The 15774-nt window shown below is 35.5% G+C and overlaps 1 long non-coding RNA gene across 1 annotated transcript; it reads right to left on the bottom strand.

Annotated features, from left to right (window-relative positions):
* Positions 1-3028: 3028 nt before the first annotated feature.
* On the bottom strand, positions 3029-15057 carry LOC148953568 (uncharacterized). The gene is made up of 3 exons (XR_016141653.1): positions 14945-15057; positions 13138-13271; positions 3029-3169 (listed from the first exon to the last, which is right to left on the bottom strand). It is a non-coding gene; the product is annotated as an uncharacterized LOC148953568 (long non-coding RNA).
* Positions 15058-15774: the final 717 nt, after the last annotated feature.

Raw genomic sequence — 15774 nt, 5'->3', positions numbered from 1 at the left:
AATCTGGTGGTTTAATTTTCATTAAGATTCTATCACTTTTAGTGGGTGCTTTCCCCTTTTTTCGAAAATAAGGCAATTTTTTTTAGGCCCGTAACTTGTGATGGGTAAGACTAAACTTGATAAAATTTATATATTTGAAATCAGTACAAAAGTGCCATTCTTTTGATGTATCTATTGTTTTTTTAAAGTTTTGGTTACTTTTGAGCCGGGTCGCTCCTTACTTACAGTTCGTTGCCACGACACGAACTGTTTGATACACCTGAAGATTTGCGTGTAGTCTCTGATATTTTTGACAATAACATTACCGTATATCTTCCAGTGAACAATAAAAAAGGTCATTAGTTGAGGTTACGACACTGAAGAAACTTCATAAAAGCAGACATTTAATTAGCGTCCTAGGCAATTCAAAACATGTACTTAAGAAGGCCACACTCAAGCATGGTGTTGACATTAAATTTGTCATTGTCATATTAGAACTATGTTACAAAATTTAACTGAAAGCAGTTGTCAAAAGCCTGAAGTAGTTGCAAACATCGTTCCAATTACGTTCCAATTTACATCGTTCCAAAATAACATCGTTCCAATTTACGCGCCTTTGCAGCTCAAAACCAGGGATAAGATTTAAAACTGAGAAGAAAACGTCTTCACCAAGCAGGCGGCTGCTTCTTTACAAGCAGTTTTCTTTATTCTTTAAAAAAATGGCCAAACCCTACGAGACGAATGCAATAGAGCTCGGACTTTCAACAATAGAATACTTTGAGGACAATCACTTTAAATTCACTAACGATGAGAATATTGTCGATTATAAAAAAAAATTACTTATATTTTAAAACGCTCTTCAACGGGTAGACAGACATAAGTCCTTCCGCGTGAGATTAAATAAAAAAAAAAAAAAAAAATTTTTAAACTGAAACTAAGGAGCGACATTAAAACTTAAAACGAACAGAAATTATTCTGTATATGAAAGAGGCTGTCCCCTTCTCAACGCCCCGCTCTTTACGCTAAAATTTGACTCTTTCTCACAGCTCTACTTTTTAAAACAATAAAAAACGTGAACGTAAAGAGCGGGGAGTTTAGGAGGGAACAGCCCCTTTTAAATACGGAATAATTTCTACTCGTTTTAAGTTTTAATGTCGCTCCTTCCTTTCAGTTGAAAAAAACTTTTTTATTTATTTAAATTTCTCAAAGTTTTTGAATTAATGCAGGTTTTGAATTTGGCTCACCGTAAATGAATAATTAAAACGAAATTTGCATATTAATTTTAGTTTTTTGCCTAAACGGCTTTCTCAAAATCTTGATCGGATGATTCTGAGAAAAAAGGGGCGGGGGAGGGAGCCTAGTAGCCATAATTTTTTTTGGTTCCTTAAAAAGGGTACTAGAACTTTTAATTTTATTTAGGAACGTTTTACTAATAATAAATATACGTAACTTACGAATTGACTTACGTAACGAAATTCTAAATTCTTATAATTTTATTACATATATGAGAGGGTTCGCCCCCTCGTCAGTACCTCGCTCTTTACGCTCAGTTCGAATTTTGTTCCAATTCTATAAGAATGATCCCTGAGTCAAAGAGGCCATTTAATTAGAATAAATGGCTCTTTTAAAATCACTAAAAATACTTTAGTGTAAAGAGCAAGGTTTTCAAGAGGGGACGATCCCCCTCAAATACGTAATAATTTCTGTTCGTTTTAAGTTTTAATGTTGCTCCTTACCTTCAGTTGAATTTTTTTTCTGATTGTTTTTTAAATAATGCTGGGAAATCCAGCGCCTCCTTCATGGAAATTCTCTTCCCCCGTGAAAAATTCTTCCATGAAAAGATTCTCCCAAGTAACCCCCGCCCCTACCCCCACCACAAAAAATACTCGCTGAAAACGTCTGTATGCTTTCCAGTAACCAATGCTATATGTTAACAATGGGCGAAGTTCATAACTTGCAGCCCTTCCTTCGGGGACTGTGGGGGATCAAGTCGTCCTCAAAGACAGTCATTAGATTTTTCGACTATGCTGAACAAAATGGCTATCTCAAAATTTTGATCCGGTGACTTTAGGAAAAAAATGAGCGTGGGAGGAGGCCTAGTTACCCTCCAATTTTTTAACACTTCAAAAGGGGACTAGAACTTTTAACTCCCGTTCGAATGAACCCTCTTGTGACATTCTATGACTATTATGTCGATACAATCACCCTTGGGGAAAAAAAAAAACAAACAAATAAACACGCATCAGTGATCTTTCTTCTGGCAAAAAGTACAAAATTCCACATTTTTGCAGATAGGTGCGGGAAACCTCTACAGTAGGGTTCTCTGATGCGCTGAATCTGATTGTGTGATTTTCGATAAGATTCTATGACTTTAGGGGGTGTTTCCCTTTTTTTGAAAATACGGCAAATTTTCTCCGGCTCGTAACTTTTGATGGGTATTACTAAACTTGATGAAGCTTATATACTTTAAATCAGTATAGAAATGTAATTCTTTTAATGTATCTATTGGTATCAAAATTCCGTTTTTTAGAGCTTCAGTTACTATTGAGCCGGGTCGCTCCTTATTTACAGTTCGTTGCCACGAGGTTTTTGATTGGTCAATGTAGGCGTCATGGACAAAAAGTAAACTCCTCAAAATTCTGGAGCTTTGCCTTCATCAACGTCATCACAAAAAGAGGGAGATTCATATTTGTCATAAGTTTTGTCAAGTGTTGAGGACATATTGTCTCATTCACACTGCCAGCAATGCAAAATACTCTTGACTTCTGTCAAGGAAAAGTGAGCATGTTCAAATTGATGGTAAAAGGAATAAGTTTATATTTCATGGATACACTTGCAATCTAGATGATAAAATATGGCCTTCTTTTATCGACATATGTGACTTTGATGGGGCTCGGGCATTACACATTCTTATAATATCACCTTTAGTGAAAAAATTTTCATGTTTGTTTTTCAAAAAACCAGCCTGGAGTCGGACCGTATAAACCTCTTCCCCCTGAATGCGGCCTTGATTCTATTTTTATCATATTGGGAGTGTTCTAAGAATCGATAAGAATTAAAATCTTTTTTATTGAGACGAAGCAAATTATTGTAAATGAAGAATAAATAAATAAATGAAGATGATGCAGGAGTTTGTAGTCAATATAAATTTTCACAATGGACTGCAGAAGAACTAAGACGCCATCTTGAACTAAAAGAAAATGCTGTTATTAGTACAAATAATGATAGAAATAGTACTTCAAGGATTTAATACTAACTGAGAGAAGAAAAAAAAAATACAGGACGTCCATTTAGAAAAAGCGAAGACAGCTTGATTCCTACTTGACTAAACTAAGCGCAAAAGTAGTGTCTCAAGAAAGAAACGCTCTGATAATAAACATTTTAATTAGATTTACAAATACCTTTCAAAATCTATCTATGATGGGTTATTAAGTAGTTTTGAACTTTCCCAGGAAGCTCATTCAATTAGAAATCGGAATTTCTAGTGCCCTTTTTAATACCGTAGTACAAATGATCGGAAGGCGAATAGCCTCCGACGCCCTCTTTTCCCTAAATGCATCCGATCAAAATTTTTAAGCTATTTTCTTCAAAATAGTTCAAAAGTCAAATAACTATGCCTTGGGGGTTAACAAACCTCCCCACAGCCCCTAAGGAAAGGATTGTAAGTTATATAAGCTGTCGATTGTTAACATATAAGGCTTTTTATGGTTTTAATAAGCATTAATAAATAACCCAAAAAGAACAGAAATTACAATAAATAACCGAGTGAAACTAAGAACGAGCAGACATTAATATGATTAGAGCTCACAACCCCTATGCCTTCTCAAGGCCCGAACATAATTTGCACTTTAATGAAAATACAAATGCTAGTGCATTGTTAATTTAAAATAAAATGCTTCTACTTATTCTTTAAAATCTTAATAATTTTTGATTTATTAAAGTTATAAAACTGAACACGTTAACAAAAGAATTTTCAGTAAAGTACAAATTATGTTGTGGCCTTAAGAAGGCATAGGGGTTGTGAGCCCTAATAATGTTAATTTTTGCTCGTTTTGAGTTTGATTCGGTCATTTATTATAATTTCTGTTCTTTTGGGGTTTCATTTATTTATTGATCCTGATTTGTGGTAGTTTTACACTTGGTAAGTTATTTGATTCTATATTTGCTCATTTTTGGTCTAATAGAGTCCTTTACATTTCCTTGAAAAACTTATTTTATAGAAACAATTTTTTAATCAACTTCTGTTCTTTTTATATTCTTTTTCAGGGAAATGAAATTGGAAAGCTGATTGACCTCCAATTAATTTTAACTCTTAAAAAGGGCACTAGAACTTTTAATTTCCTTTCAAATTAGCTCCTTTAAAATAGCAATGGTATTACTAGTTAAGATAGAGCAGCGCTGCCTATGATATTGTTTATGATATTGTTTAACTTCCCTTTTAACATCGGCATGCTTTAGTTTTTGCGTTTAATTGAAACTCTCCCTAAGCGTTCCTTAAGATTTTCAACTTATTTCCTTTAGTATCATTAGTTACAGTAACCGTAGAAGTAGTATTAGAAGTCTACACATAGTGTCTTCTAGCTAGTTCAAAATCAACCGCAGCTTACCCTGATAGGTCTAACTTTATAATGTAAACCGTTATTGTGATATTGCTTTTTAACCCTTTTGACAATGTTCATGATCATAGTTCGTTTTGATTTAGCTCAACATCAGCCTAAATATTCTTTGAAAGCTTCACCTTAATACCATTAGCTTGTATAGAAGCAATAGTTGCAGTAGCAGTAGTAGCAGTATGCACATAATTATCACCTTTTTTTTAACATCCACTTCAACACCCGATGTTCGAACTTAATACCCAAATCAATTCTTAAGATACGCTCTCTATATGCACATAGTGTCTTTTGTTAGTTTGAATTTGCCATTAATACTCTCTCAAATTTTACCTTCATAGACTAAGCCCTAATAGTACTAGTATCACTAGTGGTATACTACTAGTTGTACTAGTACTAGTATCACAGTAGTTGGGGGGGTAGTAGGAGAAGTAGTAATGGTGTATCAGCTGTCGTAGTAACAGTAGTAGCAGCAGTATTAATAGCGGCAGTAGCACGTACGTCTCGCCTTTATATCAGTTGAACATCCCTTACACGATTCCCCGAAAGTTTCACCTTGGCACGGTAATCTGTTTCGAGAATATTGCTGATTTGCGCTTTTGACCCCCTTTCGACGCCCTTTTCATCTTAATACTCTGAGCCTTACAAGTTGTTGCAATTGAAGTAGTAGTTGAAGTAGTTTAGTAACAGTAGTAGTATTAGTAAAAGTAGCAGTGGTACTATCGTTAGTAGTGACATGTATCTATTACCTCTTTGTCAATCAATCTTCCCCTTTAAGCATTCTCTGACAGTTCAAACTTAATGCCCAAATCCATTCTTGAGATACATTCTTTTGATAATCTGCATGCACATAGTATGTTTTGATTTAGTTTAAACTCCCCCTCAATATTCTGTCATATTTTCACTATCATATGCTTAGCCTTAATTTTACTATTATCATAGTAGTAGTGGTAGTAGTAGGAACAGTAGTAGCAGTAATGGTGTATCAGTTGTCGTAGTAACAGTAGTAGCAGCAGTATTAATAGCGGCAGTAGCACCTACGTCTTGCCTTTATATCAGTTGAACATCACTTACATGATTCCCCGAAAGTTTCACCTTGGCACGGTAATCTGTTTCGAGAATATTGCTGATTTGCGCTTTTGACCCCCTTTCGACGCCCTTTTCATCTTAATACTCTAAGCCTTACAACTTGTTGCAGTTGAAGTAGTAGTTGAAGGGCTTTAGTAGCAGTATGTAGCATTAGTAAAAGTAGCAGTGGTACTATTGTTAGTAATGACATGCATCTATTACCTCTTTGTCAATCAATCTTCCCCTTTAAGTATTATCTGACAGTTCCAACTTAATACCCAAATCCATTCTTGAGATACATTCTTTTGATAATCTGCATGCACATAGTATGTTTTGATTTAGTTTAAACTCCCCCTCAATACTCTGTCATATTTTCAATTTCATACGCTTAGCCTTAATTTTACTATTATCATAGTTAGACCCCGGCGCCGCGCCGGCGGATCGACCGAACGCCGCCGACGAGAGGCCTGGTCGAACGCCACTTAAGTGTCGTAACGCCGCCGGGGCTCCAAAGGCGTGCCGCCGCCGACAGAGGCGGTGGCGTTCGGTCGACTTTAAATTAATTTTGCGGCAATTCTTTATTGCGTCAACCGCAAAGTCGGAGCTTTCCCTTCTCGTGTCGTTTAGAATTTCGATTTTCCTGATTAGAAATCAAGCAGGGCTTGCTCAATTCCAAAATTTTCGGGTATTACCCCGAAAATCTGTGCGTCACCCCGAAAAAACATTTGGTTCCCCGAATCCCCGAAAATTACGCAATCACGGTGCCACCCCTAGCGATGTATCACCAGTGACTTTCCCTGCCAGGTATTACTTTGCATACCATAATTCTTCACTACTCTCTTGTTCTTTAATTTTCGTCTCTTTACTTACTTTGCGTAAAAACCAGACATATGCAATATGCAATTGCATATATTCCAATATACACAGTTCTTCATATGTTGACAAAAAACACTCTCGTCCTTATAAAATGAGTTTAAATTCTTTCGAACGCAGTTTCCAATCGGAGTTCCTTACAACGTTCGTATTCAATAATTTTATTTTCGAGTTGAATAGAATTATAGAACGAATTCACTACTATACAGCTTCAGCCTGCAGTTGTATTTTGAAATTGACAGAACGACAGATTATTTCTACAGCTGAATTGTAAGTTTGCAGATTTTTTTTTTTTTTTTTTTTTTGGTGTTTTTAGATAAGATTTTCTTAATGTTTAATACTAAATTTTTTAAAGCCTGAATGTTTAATACTCAATTTTTGGGAAGATACCCCAAAAATATGACTCATAAATAAATTGAAAATTATGGCCTATAGGGGGGGGGGATAAGGGGCTATCATTTTTAAAAGATAATACATTATATTTTTTTATTGAAAGCAAGGATGCCAAAAGGATAATTATTATTTTTCATTTAAAGTGGAGACAGAAGAAAATGATATCAAAATCCCTGGGAAATCTTCGAAATATTTTGATAGACCCAGGGCCCCCCATTAGGACCTGCTTATTGTCTTGAGTATTTTGCAATTTCTTATTGGCTACTGGCCTAATTTGTCTTTTGTGTGTGCTCCCTTTTTAATAGATTCTTTGGATCTTATAGAATCCCATGGCAAATCTATGACTCAGTTTTCAAATAATTTGAGGTATATCTGAATAATTTTGACATTTGTTGTTGTCTTTGTACCCCTTTACTCATACCCTCAATTTTTTTTCAAGGAACACTTAGCTGTTTAACGTTATTTTGCGCGTTTGTTTGAACCATATAGTGACCTAGTTAATTATTAAGTAACTTATTTTTCTAATGAAAGCTGAGACGGTATCCTATCAAGGTGGTATCCAGAGGGGGGAGGGGGTAGGGGGTATTACATTTAAATGATATTATCTCAAATTTTCTTTATTGAAAGCAGGGATCCCAAAAAGTTATTTTTTTTTTAATTTAAAGCAGAGACGGCATTTTATCAAGGTGGTATCCAGAGGGGGGAGGGGGGTATTGAGCTATCATATTTAAATGATAATACCTCGTTTTTTTTTTAAAGCAGGGGTGCCAATAAGTTGAAAAGTGGACAAAATTAACAAGATTTTCGTGAGTTGTACTTGATACAGCACTTGCATGGTTTTATTGTCGAAAGGGAAAGGGACATATGCGTCTAATCCGTTTTTTTTCTTATTGATGAAACGGGTTTAATTTGAAAACATTCATTCATAAGTATCAGGCAGATTCACACTAAAACGAATTGGTGTGACCAATTCAAAAGCAATATCGACATCCCCACCTAACGTTGCGCTCGAGTGACAATAGCGCCCTTGGTTCAGTGCCCACGTTATATTAAAAGGCCAGATCATAATAAAAGCTTTCAATTTGGGAGGTTCAAGGAGGAGTCTTTGACAGTCTTATGACCTCAAGGTACTAGATGTTGCAACGTTCTTACGTATCTACAGTGGTTTAAAAAATTCGATCACCCCACAAAGGATTACCAAAAATATGCACAAATATAACAAATGTAAAATTTGGAATATTATTACACTTTTTTCAAAGATTTTAAGAAAAGCAAAAAAGTCTAAATACACCTAACTACGCTTGAAAGCTATTTTAAAAAGAAACTCTTTGGAGATTTCCATGGAAATGACCATAGCAGAAGCTTTGAGCCTGGGTGGGAATCTAAGAGGAGTCTTTAAGTATTTTGACCACAGGTGGCTTATTGTTGCGACCTTCTTAAATTTGGTAATGTTTGTGAGCATTTGGAAATCAAAGCTTAAACTCAATAACTGATACTAAGTGTCCTAACATTTTGCTTGGATTAAAAGTGACGAACTAGGATGAAAATATCAACATCTTCCTGAAGCTACTTCAGTCTGCATATTATTTCATTTAATTACATTTAAAACGGACGAGATTTTATTTTTTACCAGAAAATAGCTGGCATTTAATTTTTCTTCATACCGAATAAACCATTAAGTTTATTTTTGTTTCATTGTAATTGAAGGGTTCTCATGTGAAGTGTTCATAATGTATTTTTCAATTTGATAAATTTACTCCTTTTAGATGTAGTTTATAATTTGAATGATATTAGGTATTTATCAATTTACAATTTGGAATGAATCCCCAAAAGAAAAACGAATCATATCTAAAAGAGCAGCCAAAAGCAATAAAAAAGCAGCAGTTCAGCCTTAGCATACATGACATATATTCTATAAAGAAGCCAAAACAATTTAAAATACATTTTTTAAAATTGTAATTAAAAACCAGTTTTTAATAAAAGAAGTCTTTTTAAGAATCCAAAAGAGCCAAAAAAAAACAATCAATATCTAAGTCGCCCATTTCAACTGTTTTAAAGGTGACAAAACAGATATAGGCAAAGGGCATTATGAAAAAATTAAGCTTCTAAGTTCAAACTTATATTCAGAGTTTTTATTCAGATAACTGACGAATTTTGTGATACAGTATTTGAAGTTTTGTATGCAGTAATGCTCTATGAAAAAAACTACTAATTTTGATTATTATTTATGTTAAGAATACATAACTAATAGATACTTCAACTACTCGTATTATGCAAGGGTTCTGAAACGCCACAGCCATTTCGTTTTTACCCCATTTCTACTTCTCTTGACGAATAACGAAGAAGACCAGTTTCCAGCCAGCGACTTGTGAATTTTTGAACTCATGAATAGGCTCGAATCGGTTGAAAATTGAAGCGGTGATTTGAGAAAGACTGATGAAAACATGAATGTTTGCGGTCAACATTGATCACCCAGGCGGCGCGCCGCCGACATCTTACCGGAGGCGCGGCGCGGCGTCCTGTTTTTGTCCCCGCCGCCGCCGGTCTTCCCTCATCGGCGCGGCGCCGCGGTCTAATCATAGTAGTAGGACCAGTAGTAGCAGTAATGGAGTATTATTATTAGTAGTAGTAGCAGTAGTAACAGCACTATTAATAGCAGGAGTAGCAGATACATTTTGTCTTTTGGTCAGTTGAAAATCCCATTCATGATACCCCTGAAGTTTCCTCTTGATACGATAATCCGTTCTAAAAATATGGCTGATACGCTCGTATCAGTAATCTGTATGCACAAAATACGCCTTGATTTAGTTCAACGTTTCCCCCTCAACGTTACATCAGATGTTTGTGTCAATATCCTCAGCTTTAGTAGTACCCACTGCATAAGTAGTCTTAGTGATAGTAGTGATAGTAGTAGTACTAGTTATGGTAGCAGTAAAAGCAGCGATAGTTGTAGCAGTAGTAGTGTGCAAATATTGCCTTTTTGGCCAACTGATCATCTCCCTTATTATTTCTTGAAAGTTCCAAATTAATATACTAGGTCTATAATGAGGTCACCCTTTTGATAACCCATATACACATAACTTTTTTTTGATTTAGTTCAACACTCCCCTTAATATTCCTTGAAAGACTCGCCTTAACGCCCTTCGTATTTTGGGAAAGTAGTAGTTGAACACGCATACATTTCTCAGTAACATATAGTATATTTAAACAATGTATAAACTGCCTAACGTACGCCCCTTGCCCTGCGGCCTGGGGGGGGGGGGTTGACAACCCCAAATGCATAATTAATGAACCTTTAAACAATGCTGATAAAATGGATCGCTCTTAACTTTGTCTGGATGTTTGTTTTTGGGAAATGATGGGCGTTTGGGGGAGGGGGCTGGTTGTTCTCAAATTACTTCGACTCATAAAAAGGATACTATAACTTCCAATTTAAAATCAAATAAACCCCATCTGAAGTTTATGTTACAGGTCATTCCATAAAAACGTTATATGCCCTCAGGGTATATCTTACAGCCCTTGGCCCAGAGCTCTGGGGGGTTGTTTTAACCCTGGAGGCATCTTTATATATTCTTTGGACTATTTTGCTTTGAAATGGATGTCTCACAATTTTAATCAGATGCGTTTCAAGAAAAGAGGGATAGTTACGGGGGCTAGTTGACTTCCATCACTTTTGACTCGTAAAGGGGAGATAGAATTCCGAATTTTCAAATAAATGAGCCACCTCTAAAGTCTATACAACCATACCTTCCATAAAAAACCTTTAATGCCCCATGGGAATAACTTACAACCCTTGCCCTCAGGCTCTGGTGGTTTGTAAGAACCCCAAAAGCCCTGTTATATGATCTTTAGACTATATTGAACAAAAAGGCTATCTGAAAATTTCTAATGTCTGCATTTCGGGAAAACACGATATGTGGGGGGATGTCTGCCCTCTGATCACGTTGACTCTTAAAAAAGACACTGAAACTTATGATTACCTTTCCAATGAGACCCCTCTGAAGTATTTACGACCACCCTTTATATACAAATATGCCCCCAGGGAATAGCTTACAACCCTTGTCCTGAAGGCTATGGAGTGGTTCCTCGAAGAAATCCTCAAAGAAATAATTTTCGGTCCCTTCAACTACGCTGAACAAAATTGTTATATCAAAATTTTGATTGGATGTGTTTAGTAAAATGATTGGTGAGGAAGGGGTGGGGGTGGTTCACCCCTCCCCTTTTTTCAATCACTTTTGACTCTTAAAAAAGGCACTATAACTTCTGATTTCAAATCAAATTAGCCCCAGCTGAAGTGGCTATCTCAAAATTTCAATCAGATGCGTTTGGTTTAAACAGGCGTAGTCTGGGGGGGGGGGGCTAGTTTCACTTCATTACTTTTGGCTCTTAAAAGGGATCTAGAACTTCCAATGTTCAACCAAATGAGACCCCTCTAAATTTATACAAGCATCCTTTCCATAAAGACCTCAAACGCCCCTAGGGCATAACTTACAACCCTTGCCCCCAAGCTCTGGGGGTGTTTTTCAATCCCAAAAGCCTTTTTATATGTTTTTTGAACTATTTTTAATAAAATTACAGTATAAAAAATTATTTTTTCTGCATTTCGGGAAAAAACGACGTGTGGGGGTATATCTGCCCTATGACCACTTTTACTCTTAAAAAGGGCACTAAAACTTCTGATTAGCTTTCCAATTAGACCCTCTAAAGTATATATGACCACCTTTTATATAAAAACCATAATAGCCCCCAGGGCATAACTTACAACCCTCACCCTGAGGTATGTGGGGTGGTTGTCATCCTCAAAGACATAATTTTCAGACCCTTCAACTACGATGAACAAAATTGATATATCTCAACGTTTTGATTGGATGTGTTTACGAAATGATGGGCGTGGGGGGGAGGCTAGTTGCTCTCAAGTTACTTTTGACTCTTTAAAAAGAGCACTATAACTTCCAGTTTAAAATCAAATGAGCCTTAGCTGAAGTTTATACGACCAGCCATTCCAGAAAACCTTATATGCCCCCGGGCATAACTTACAACCCTTGCTCCAAAGCTCTGGGGGCTATGCGAACCCTAGAGGCATTTTTATATATTCTTTGGACTATTTTCAACAAAATGACTATATCACCATTTCAGTCAGATGCGTTGGGTGAAAAAGGGGTAGTCCGGTGGGGGGGGGGGGGCTATTTGCTCTACGTCACTTTTTACTCTTAAAAAGGATCTGGAACTTCCAATTTTCAACCAAATAAGACTCCTCTAAATTTAAACAACCATCCTTTACATAAAAATATTTGTTGCCCCTCGGCAAAACTTAAACCCTTGCCCCAGGCTCTGGGGGTTTGTTTTAACCCCAAAAGCCTTGTTAAAGGATCTGTAGACGATTTTGAATAAAATAGTTATCTCAAACTTTTAATTGGATGCATTTTGGGACAATACGCCGTGTAGGGGGGAGGGCTGCTACCCTGCGATTACTGTTACTCTTAAAAAGGACACTGCAACTTCTGATTACTAATCCAATAAGTCACCTCCGAAGTTTATACTATCACTATTTCTACAAGAACTTTATATACATCCAGGGCATAACTTACAACCTATGCCCTGAGTGCTCTGGGGGGATAATCATCCTCAAAAATATAATTTCCGGGACTTTCAACTACGTTGAACAAAATAACAATCAAAATAACTCTCTAAATTAACCTCCGAAGTTTATACTACCACTATTTCTACAGGAACCTTATATACCTCCATGGCATAACTTACAAGCCTTGCCCTGAGGGTTCTGGGGGGATGGTCACCCTGAAAAATATAATTTCCGAAACTTTCAACTACGTTGAACAAAATAACTATCTTAAAATTTTAATTGGATGTGTTAGGGGACATGATGGGTGTGGGAGGGTGGATGGTTGCCCTCTAGTAGCTTTCGACTAGGCTATTAAAAAGGGCACTAGCCCTCTCAATTCCCAATCGAATGAATCCTTTTTGAAGTTTTTGCGACTACCCCTTCTTTATGAAGTGCCATGGTCTTAAAAAAATAATAAATACAAAAATAATACATTGTGTCAACATCGTTCTTTACTTAAGTAGCGCTCTTGCGAAGTCAATGATAACGGTAGCATAATTACGTATGGCCAAGAAAATACATAGAAAATGAATAGAAAACAATTTCAGATAAATAATATCAAACTAAAACCTTTGTTAAGAGCAAAAGACTCACATAAAACTCAGTCAGCTGCCGCTGATAAATGTCCTTAAATGTGCATTGAGAGATGCATAAGGCCCTCGAATCATAATATTCATTGGCTAAAACAGCAGCATCACTACATGTTTCAGCACAGTCCACACCATCCTCTGCGAAAAAAAAAAAGCTTTTTAACTTTCATTTTCTTTTTTATTCAAAGCCTCTGTTTTCAATATCCTTATCAATTATATACTTATTTATAGTCAAATGCTCTAAAACGATTAAATAATTTTTATAATTGGATAATAACACTTCTATTCAAAGTAACTTTAAGGTAACGCAGCCTCGTTCATAGCGCCATAAAAAAGCTATTAGTTTTTTCTTAAAATATATAAACTTAATCAAAGCCCACTCTGTCTAAAAATGACCTTACAAAAAAACACACATGATAAACAAATGAAGAATATTTTTTAGCCAGTGAAAACAAGAAAATAAAGCAATTATTTTTATCAACATGTCATAATAGCCGTCCTCAATGCAAAAACATAGAAAAAAAATGGGAAAAAAAATGCTCTATAAAGTAAAGACGAGGGATAGAATTTTTTAAATACACATAAGTTAAAACCTTTTGAGTCTTTTTTGAGAATATTCACGTTTCATTTCTTATTTGCACATAATTAGCAAAAGTCCTGGTACGGTATTCAAACATCAAGAAATCAAAATTAAAAGTAACCACCAACCACGCAACTACATAACAGGTCTTTTTTTACTTTTACTGGCTAAAGATGTTGTTTATTGTTTGTGTGGTATTCTATTTCTTAAGAAAAATATATAAGAATATTTTTAACAATGTACATATTTTATTCCGGAAAAAAAAATTTCCGTGAAATTTTTGCTTTGAGCCCCTTTACTGTAGGCGCAGTTGTTATTTGGGTTGGGAAGGATCGAAGCTCAAAATGACTCAGATTGACAATTTCTATTTAATACTGAGATTTATGTTGAAAAGCTAATTTTTTTCATTTTTACCTTTTTTTTGGGAAAGCTAACTTTATCCCCCTAACTAGTAAATTTAGTATTAAAAGGTAGGCCTGTAGTCAAACGATTAAGAAAATATAAACTTTTAGTATAATCCCAAAATACAATACCAAAACTATAAGGTCAGGAATATATTACCAAATTTTATAATCATTTCTGTAATGGAAGAAAATGGGTATAAAAATTTTGGGAAAAGCATAAAATTCTAAATGCCTTCATAACCGAAAAAATAGGGGAGCCTATATCGAATAAATCATGTGAGCATACTTAGCCTAGTGGGCCGTCTGTAAATCTGAGCAAGAAATATCGGTAGTGTTCTATTCGCTACTAGACACGAAAGATAGATAATACAAGAAAATAGTCAAACAGGGTTCTTTTAACGGAGAATTAGATGCAAACAGGGGTTTCTCACTGCGTTTACAATATTTAGACTTTATTTTTTTAAGGCTTAGGGGGGAAAAGGGTACCTTGGTTATGTTAAGTTACGTATTTAATAAATGCTATGCCTTACCCCCCCCCCCCCCTAACCCCTCTAATATGCAAATATATTGCTGATTTTTTTTCCAAATTGTTAAATTTTCATCATATTTTGTTTTATTTCTTTGGCATTAACCAAGCATCACTTCTCGCGTGTCTTTTAGCTAATAGAACTGTATCGAGATATCAGATAACGTCTTTTGTAGTACAACAGGCAAATAACCTAAACTTGTTGACAATGCAAGTAAAGATAGGATTATTTCAAATACACACAAGTTAATACCATTTAAGTCTTGACAAGAGTCATAGCCCATTACTTATTTGCACATACCTATCGAAAGTCCTGGTGTGGTTACACCAAGGGCAACACTGCACAGCCACGGTACCAAAATCAGAATCATACATTGTTGAGAAAAGGACATAATAATACCGAGTCTAAGAATGGTTGAACATCTAAAACGTATGTATGCCTAAACAATTTTAATTTGATCGCGGCATTGAGGTCAAAATTACTGGTTTACTGGTTCGACTAGCCATGATGAAGGGTTGTACACTTGCAAAGGCTGTATTAGTCAAACTATCAGGGCACACATGCCACGTGGCAATGAGGTTAGAAAACAGGTTTGACAAGCCACAGTGATAATGAAATATTTTTTGTAGATCTAAGCGCCTATCTTTAAAACTAGATATAATAATTTACTTTTAGATCACTTTTACAACAAAAAAGTCCACTAAATTGGACTAAAAAAGGGAAAGGAAAATACAGAAACACACCCCAAAACTTAAACATATATCTTTTACTGAAAAGCAAAACAACAATTGTAACAACTCTTAAAAGACAAAAACAAATCCTAAGACATGCAAAAGAACTTTAAATAAATTTATTTGTATTAAAAAGTGATCTGAATTGGATGGTATGTGCATTGCATTTTAGGCCTTATCTTACATTACACATGCAGGGGAAAACGATTCGGAGTGATGGGAAAGTACGAAATTTTTATAGTGTATTTTACAAGCCTTTCTACGAAAAAAATATGTATAGTGACGCTTGCTTGTTTAACGATATTTGAAACATCCACATCCAACTTAAGATTATTTGAAGTTGCGAGTCCAAGGATTTTAAATATTTTACTTGCATTGTGAGTGGCAGGGGTCTAGAAA

Source organism: Artemia sp. Qi Xiang Cuo, chromosome 4, assembly GCF_049724085.1.
Source record: "Artemia sp. Qi Xiang Cuo chromosome 4, ASM4972408v1, whole genome shotgun sequence".
In the NCBI taxonomy this organism is placed as follows: domain Eukaryota; kingdom Metazoa; phylum Arthropoda; class Branchiopoda; order Anostraca; family Artemiidae; genus Artemia; species Artemia sp. Qi Xiang Cuo.
Note: the sequence above shows the minus strand (reverse complement) of the source record. Positions and strands in the feature narration are given on the sequence as shown.